General features: G+C 38.1%; 1 protein-coding gene and 1 long non-coding RNA gene across 3 annotated transcripts in view; one reads left to right on the top strand and one right to left on the bottom strand.

Annotated features, from left to right (window-relative positions):
* The window catches only part of LOC108358043 (uncharacterized), a 15,798-nt gene extending 15,208 nt beyond the window's left edge, over nucleotides 1–590 (bottom strand). Inside the window, exon 1 of the long non-coding RNA XR_001846700.1 lies at nucleotides 174–590. This is a non-coding gene — a long non-coding RNA (uncharacterized LOC108358043). The remainder of the gene's footprint in view (nucleotides 1–173) is intronic.
* dos (daughter of sevenless) overlaps nucleotides 1–8,963 on the top strand; it is a 352,985-nt gene that overhangs the window by 87,406 nt on the left and 256,616 nt on the right. The window lies entirely within an intron of this gene.

The raw sequence follows: 8,963 nt of genomic DNA, 5'->3' as shown, positions 1-8,963 counted from the left end.
CATATTGGATATCTCAATTCTATCGACTAGGTGTATGGTGTCAAGTTAGCACTACATACCATTTTTTCTTAAAAAACGAGAGCTACAAATTTTTTCTTTCTCACAACAAATTTTAAAGTTAAAGCTACAATTAATGGCATAGTAACATATTAGGATATCTCAATTCTATCGACTCAGAGAGAGTTCTGAGATATGTAGTCCGGAACTAGCGCTCTGCCAGACTGTCTCTAAATTTTACTGCAGGGCTCTTATGCATTCATAAGGTATAGGCTTTCGATGCTTTCTCCTGGTACGAAAAAACGCATGCTTGTTTCGTTGGTGCGTGGTAAACATTGATCCCTTATGGATTGACAGGCAGCTAAAATTTAAAAGATTGCATCTTTTTCCTAAATTTATTATAATCAGTAATTAAAAATGTTTGTAAACCATCCAACGTGTGTCAAGTAATTGCTTTGGGCATTTGGACGATCAATAGCTATCACACCATGTTGTCATGTGTCAATTCTGTCGACAATGGTGCATGGTGTCAAGTTAGCACTACATACTAAATTTTGTTCGAAAAAGGGTCAACTCAATTTTTTCCAGAAAAACGAAAGCTACAANTTTTCTTTCCACAACAAATTTACAACAAAAACACTACAATTAATGCCGTAGTTAACTTTTCCAAATTCGAAAAGTGTAGTGCTAACTTGACACACGTGAAATCAGCTGCTGGATAACCTGCAGTGATGGAAAAGGTGGTATAATCGTACCTTTATTTAGTTTGAAAATACAAACACACAATTTAAGGTACATTGGGAACGTAGTCAAATAACTTTTCAGGAAATCAGTTCTTATTTTTATTGACATTTCAATGCATTTTCTGGTGCGGGTAGAACAGTTGCTTCCCTCCTTTGTGAAGGGGCATACAAATGATATAGAAGGGTAGTCAAAGTAACACAACTGTAGTTGATTTCGGCAGATTGACGGAAAATATTTCTTTTTAAAACGTCGTATTGAAGAACTGGGAGGAAAATGATTAACCTTTTCTACACCATAGTTTTGTTTCGCTCTGCTCGAAGAGACTCTTTTCATAGCCAAAATTTGTTTAATGTGAGCACAGAAGTTAATATGGTTTCGTTGAAAGTTGTTATCCTCCTATTTTCTTTATATAGAAATAGTTGTTTACTTTTTAGGTACATCCATCTACTTTTAGGTAAAGTTTTCCGTAAATTAGGTAAATTTTATAATGATGGAATATCAGCTGTAAAAGAGGACCAGAAACAAACAGCTGGTTGCTCTTTGTTCAATAAACATACTTCCAAGTCAAATTTAACATACCTAGCAGGGTCGCATAGAGAATCTGACACAAATTAATTGCCAATTAATTACACTGGTTTACAGCAAAAATGTTCTATGGATGCCACTATCCAATTGCTATGTAGAATTGCTCGGTGATTCCGAAAATCGAGTTACTTTTTTTTCTATGGATACGTTTTCGAGACATTTGCAATTTACCGTTATTGAGCTTAACTCGAATATGCCCAGTACTTTGTTGGCTCAGATTTCGAAATTTTTTTTTTAAGGTTGCTTCTTATAGGGATGAATGTGGCAATCGATGCCGTAAACCTATTCCTTGGTTTGTATTTAATAATGAAACCACTCACTGTAATTTTTATTTGAGTACAAAAAATGTTTCATTTATTCGTGGACTGTTTCGTGTGTACATATATTTCCAGAATATCAACCTCTTTTTTTTTGACAGCCAACGCCAATGTGTTCGCGTTGTGTAATTGTACATGGTTGCATTTAGTTATTAGTTATATCAGGGTTACAATGTTGTAATTTTACGTATTGAATATGCCTATGTTAAGAAATGGAAGTCAAAGTGTAAACATCTCGGGCCCTTTTGAAAGCTTGCGCTTTCAAACATCTAGAAACAATGGGCATAGCTTGACGATGGGGCGTTTATATATTCCCTTAGTTGTTTTAGCAGAGACTACTCGTACCAGACCGTCCTTGCCTGGATGGGTATCAACCACTCTTCCGATGGACCATAGGGCTGGTGGAAGGAGATCATCCTTTATTATTACGATGTCGTTGCATTGCAAATTTTGTAGTGTTTGTGTCCATTTTGGGCGTTGTTGTAATTGACCGATATATTCTGTTGACCATATATTCCAGAATTGCTGAACTAGGTATTGTAAATACTGCCAACGTTTCAAATAATTTACCTCGAGCATAGATGACATTGGTCGGAAAATTAGAAAATGGGCAGGGGTTGATGCGTCCTCATCCCCTTCGAATTTTAAACATATTGGTCTTGAGTTCAAGCAACTTTCAATTTGACACAATATTGTGGTAATTTCTTCATACGTTGCGGAGGCGGATTCAAGTGGAACTTCGTTGATTTCACTCCGGCCTCCCACATGCCACCGAAATGCGGGCCGGAGGGTGTTGAGAAATGCCATTAAATGTTTTGATCTGCCAATTCTCTCGTTATTTGCTCTTGTCTTGCTGATCTGTTCACAAATTGAATTACTTCGCGTAGCTGTTGATTGCATCCAACAAAATTTGTTCCAGAATAAATGTGGCATGGTCTGCCACGTCTCGCCGTTGTTGAAAGTTCTGTAACCAATTCCAAGTGAATAGCCTTTGTGACTTTACATACAAATAATGCAATCCAAGACTTATAGCGCTTACTTCCACGACCTTTCCACGACCGCACTTGTATAGGACCGGCAAAATCCACGCCGGTGTTGGTAAAGGCGGAGCCAGTTTCAAGTCGATGTCGGGGAAGATCACCCATTTGTTGTTGGAAGGGCTCGCCACGAAATCGCATGCACCGAATGCATTTGTATACACAGCGTTTGACTAGATGAGTTATGCCGGGTATCCAATATTTCAATCCTAATAAATATTGAAGTTGACGGCTTCCAGCGTGCAAGTATCGTATATGATATTCCTTCACAATTAGCTCAGTTAAGTAACTGTCTTTGTGTAAGATTAATGGATGCTTTTGTTCATAACTCATGTCAGCATTGTCAATTCGACCACCAAATCGTAATAGGCCATATTTGTCAACAAATGGCGCAAGTGATTCCAACTTGTGGTTTGCTGAAAGCTGTTTTTTAGCCGATAAGGCTCGAATTTCAGCCGCGAAGGACTGCACTTGGACATTCTTCATTAACACATTGTGGCCTGTCTGTAGTTCGGTTACTGTAAGTAGCCCTGTTATCCGTTCGGACTTAGCCCTTTTGCAATTTTGTGTGAACCTCAGAATCCAAGTTGTGATCCTAAGCAATCGGTTGTAGTCTGAAAATCTTTTGATGTGATTGGCTTCGGAAGTTGTAGCGATGTGAATAACATTCTTTCACTCTTCCATGTCGACGTCGTTGGGTGCCTCGAAATTCTGCTGTTCTGTTGATTCATTACAATACTTCAAAATGTCTGGCCCATGCCACCACAACTTGTTGTTAATGAGAGCCGAAGGCGATATACCTCGTCGCTAAGTCTGCAGGATTTTGCTGTGAACGAATGTGCCGCGATTGTTTAGCATGTACAATTTAGTGACGTATGATGTTCTCTTCGCGACAAATGATTTCCAGCGTCTTGGATGATCCGCAATCCAGACCAACACTACCGTGGAATCTGACCAACCAAACATCCTATCATTCTCAATGTTGAATATATGCTGCAGCTTCACCATCAGTTTCACCATTAGCTGCGCCGCGCACAACTCCAAACGTGGTAGTGGGGCTACTCTAGTTTTTGCAGCAATAAGATTTGTATAGATTAGTCCATCTGGACGTCGCACCCACAAATATATTGCAGCTAAATATGCCAACTCTGATGAGTCAGCGAATCCGTGGAGCTCGACGTGTCTGTTGTCTGACAATTGTAACCATCTTGGAATCTGCAAGCTGGTTATCTGACACATACTATCACGTAACACAAGCCATTGGGTTAATAGATCTTCGGGCAATGGTTGATCCCAGTCAATGCCTCTCAGCCACAGCCTTTGCATGCAAATTTTAATGCTAACGACAACTGGTGCCAAACAACCGATCGAATCGAAGATATTGCATATATCAGACAAGACTGCACGTTTTGTAACGACATGTGGCATGGCCTCCAGCGCTACACTAAATTTAAAGCAATCCTTGGTTGTATTCCACAATAACCCTAAGGTTTTCACGGTTTGGGTATCATTGATTACGGTCTCTGTAGAGGATTCTCTGTCTTGTGTGGGAATGCTATCAATGAACTGTGGTGAATTCGTCGACCATTTCCGCAAGTTAAATCCAGCACTGTCAAGAATTTTACACAAATCATTTTTTAGTTTAGTAGCCCCCTCTACACTAGTTGCGCATGATATGAAATCATCTACGTAAAAACAGGTTTCGATAGCGTTTGGAACATTGGGATTCAGTTCAGCATTGTCAATCGCTACTTGACGCAGTGTTCTGGTAGCTAGGAAAGGCGCGCAGGCTGTTCCATAGGTCCTTAAATTGTATTCCTGTATTTGCTTATTTGCATCACCCCTCCATAAGATGCGTTGATACGAAAGATCATCGTGATGTATGAGCACCTGGCGGTACATCTTTTCTATGTCCCCAATGAACCCGATTTTATACCTGCGAAATTGTATTAGGATTGTGAACAGATCCTTCTGTATTGTAGGACCTACAAGTAGTTGCTCATTGAGTGACGTTCCATTATCTGTTTTACAGCAAGCATCAAACACTACGCGTACCCTTGTTGTAGTGCTGCTATGTTTAAACACTATGTGGTGTGGCATGAAATAGGTATTGCTAGATGAGCAGCTCCTTGCTACTTCAATGTGTCCTAACTCGAAAAATTCGTGAATAAAATCGGTATACTGTGTTTAAAGAAATACATTTTTGCAGAATTTGGCTTCCAAACCACGAAATCGTTTTAACGCCGCCTGCCTCGAGCCCCCAAGTTAACCATTGTACTCTTAAATGGGAGTCTGACGATGTATTGTCCACTTGGGTCCCTCTGAACGTGTTGCTGGAAGTGTTTTTCTGCTTGCTCTTCTTCAGGTGTCAGGTAACTCATTGTTTCGTTACATTCCTCGATTTTCCAAAACTGCTGCAGTTGCTCACCCAAGTCGACTGTCGTATGTGCTGCTACTATTTCAAGATTTCGCTGATCAGCTACGTTACCGACAATAATCCAGCCGAAAATGGTTTGTATTGCGCTTGGAGCTCCACTTGGATGTACAATCTTGTCTTGTAGTAAGCACCCACGATGATGTCAATCCGTCCACTTAAGTTGTATTGGGGATCAGCCAATTGCAGGTTGTTGAAATAATCAAGTTTTTCGTTGTTGATTGTGTGGCCAGGAAGATTTTGTGTCAAGCGATCCACACATAAAGCCTCCGTTGTTACCATCTTCTCATAATATGCTGCCTTCAATTGTAGGTACACCTTACCCTTTGTATAACTTCTAGTGCCTGCCCCGACCCCATGAATTAAAGTTGTATCATATGAACGCTTTAGCTGTAGACGCTGTGCTCACGCCTCAGAAATGAGCGTGACTTGTGCACCCGAATCAAGTAGTACTCGACATGGTTGAATGCTCTTTCGACCGTCTAATATGAGTACCGTTGCTGCTGGTAATAACGCTAGTGTTTGGTTGTATTGATGTGTCGCATTAACGCTAATCGACGAATGCCTCTGTTGCGCTTCTTGCGATTGTGCCTTGATTGGATTTGTTGTTACCCGGTGGAGGAACGAATTGTGTTTTTCGTTGAGGATTCTACAATTTGAGCTTGTGCATTGCGCTGCACGATGATTGTCTTGAAGACGGTTAAAGCATCTGTTGTTGTTACGTACTATATTAATTCGCCTTTCAATATCTAACATTTTGAACTGATTGCAGTGGAATAAAGCGTGATTCTTTGCGCATACGGGGCACGTTTGTATAACCGAAGTGTACGCACTAGATTGGTTTCGACACTTGTTGGCGTTGGGTTTCGATTCTGCTGCTTTGATTCCAGATTTGATCAAATTTCCTGTCTTCCTTTTGACGCTTTCCAGCTCAAATAGTCGCTCCTCTAGAAAATTTAGAAATTGTGCAAAAGTAGCGACTTGATCGGATTTCTTCTCTCTGTACAACAGGATTAGTGTTTCGGAATCGATCTTTTTTTCTATGTGAAATAATAATACGGAATCCCAGTGCTCTACAGGCTCATCGACCGCTTTCAAGGCATTAATTCCTTCATTTAATGTGTTCACGACTATTTTTAGTTCAGAAGGCGACAGAAACTTCATCGCCGGTTGATCGAATATTAGTTCCAGATAAGCCCTTTTTACCTTGTCGTTTTTATTATATTTTTTGCTAAGTAAATCCCAAGCTATCTTATAGTTTTCGTTTGTAGGCCTTAAATGCTTCACCAACGACAACGCGTCTCCCTTGAGTCTTGTTTGCAGGTGTTCAAACCTTTCCACGTCTGACAAACTAGCTCTAGTGTGGATCATGGCTTCGAATAGGTCACGAAAACGAATCCATTCGGTATACGTCCCATCAAATTCGGGAATTTGAATATGCGGAAGACGAATTTCGTGTTTGTCATGTGTATTACGATCCGTTGTTTGATTAAAGGGTGACGACGCTGGGTCCAACGCAGTGCTATTCGTCATTCTCTCGATTAGAGCACTCATAGGGGTTTGGTGGTCCATAAGTGACTGCATGGCCCTATGTAAATGATTAATAATTAATAATTTGTTTGCGAGGTCAGATAGAATTGAATTCTTTATTTGAAAAGTATTTTCTTTTATACAAATGTTATTGATACCTAATTACACTAATACTTACAAACTAAATGTACATAATTTCATATATGTAAGTCAGCATATTTCAGTGACCTACATATGACTGATGGACTAATATAAACCAATATGTAACATGAGTGCAGCAATGCATGAACTCAAGCTGAGTTCAAAGGAATATATGGGTTATTAATAATTTGCTGCGTGTGTGGTCTGCATATGTGTATATATATCCATATATTGGACAATTGGATATAGTGAAAGTGAAACGGATTTCAAATGCATGTTACACCTCCCATTTTTTTTGAGAATGGCCATGGATAATTTGTGCACCAATGATCCATGGCTATTCTTTACTGAATTTCAATTGTCTTTCTAAGTTATGACATAATGGTAACTTGATGTCGCAAAAAAAATTTTGTTGGTTTATGTAGTTTTTTTATTTTTGTTTGTTTACGTACATATGTACCTATTATGTTGACTTTGTTTTTTCATTCTTTACATTTTTTAAAAATTAAATTAATTTTTTTTTGTTGTGAGTACTTAGTAAGAATTATAAGTAAATTGGAATGTTTTTGTTTATTTAAGTGTTTGATATTATTGATTTAAAGTCATAGTATTTTAAGCCTATTCTTGTGAACTATTATTTCCTTATCTTTATTTTTTCGATCGCTACCCAGCAAAAAATCGGTAATCGCTTTTAGTGGTAACGTGTTCTAGAAGGCATAGCGTTATAATGCCTTCGAATTTTTCCGCTTCTTTTAGGCATTGCCGGTAATGCAAAGTAGAATGTCCAACAATATTTTATTTATTTCGCTTCTTTGTTTGATTTCGGGGAATGCGAAGTAGAATGTCCTATAATATTTCTTTTTTAATTCGTTTCTTTGCTACATTTCCGGAAATGCAAAGTAGAATGTCCTACAATATTTTATTTGTCTCGCTTCTTTGCTCCATTTAAGGGAATGCAAAGTAGAATGTCCTACAATATTTTTTTTTATTTCGCTTCTTTGCTTCATTTCGGAGAATGCAAAGTAGAATTCGTTTCTTTGCACAGCGAAGTTGAAGTCAGTCAATGAAGAGAAGTACAAGTGTGAGGAAGTACAATTTTAAGCTTAGCTAAATATGGTATGTACATACCAATTTTTAAGAAAATCGAAATACCTAAATAAATACATATGTATGTATAAAAGCTGATTTATAAAAATTTTAATTAATTTTAATCTTTTAAGACATTTTCTGATTTCAATTTAATATAAATAAGTATGTACTTATCTAGGCATTCTACATTAGTTTCTCTGTAAGGCATTCTTTTTTCGCTTCTCTGGATTCTGTTTATCCATGCGTTCTCCCTTCGTTTGAAGGTAATGCTGCGGGTAAGGGCTTAACTCCAATATCATGCCCATGTTAAAATAAGGCCTTCTTGAAGCGAAAGGGTAAGCGATTCCCATCGCCTAGGTACTTTCTATTCTATGATGAACTACAGTAAAATTGTTATTTTTATCAATGTTCTTTACTCTATAGGGTCCTTTATACTTACTATCTAACTTATGACCTGCTTCATCTTTAACTACTTAATACTAAATCTCCTATATTTATTTCCTTACTGTGGCTATTTATATCATAATTGATTTTTTGTTTTTCCTTGGTGTCTTGTACTAACTTCTTAGCTCTTTGTTGTGCTATTTGTAGCCTATATTTAATTTCTTTGTCATATGCCTCATGGTTATATACTGGGCAAATGACACTTTCTTGTAAAAATTCGTAAGTCAGGGGTGTTTTTCCAAAAACTAATTCAAAGGGGCAATAGCCGTGAACTGTGGATGGTGTCGTATTGTAGCAATACGAAAAATATCTGAGATACTCATCCCAATCAGTTTTGTCAATGGATATGTAAGTACGCATGTATTCATTAAATGTTCTATGACTGCGTTCGACAGTGCCCAGCGTTTGATGGTGGTAAGGTGTTGAGGTTTTATGCTCAATTTTGAGAAGTTTGCACAGTTCCTCAAATAAACTGTTTTTATATTCGGTTCCCATATCCGTTATGATTGTTTTCATGCAACCATAAATCAGAATGAAATGCTCGAATACAGCTTTAGCAACTGCTACAGCATGTTTGCTCTGAACTGGCACTGTAACTAGGTATTTAGTTAAGTCACATATAATAGTAACAGCGTATTCATTTCC

This window comes from Rhagoletis zephyria, unplaced genomic scaffold, assembly GCF_001687245.7.
Source record: "Rhagoletis zephyria isolate East Lansing unplaced genomic scaffold, Rhagoletis_zephyria_1.1 Rzeph_scaffold_00197, whole genome shotgun sequence".
Lineage (NCBI taxonomy): Eukaryota > Metazoa > Arthropoda > Insecta > Diptera > Tephritidae > Rhagoletis > Rhagoletis zephyria.
This window is presented reverse-complemented; position numbering and strand designations above follow the sequence as displayed.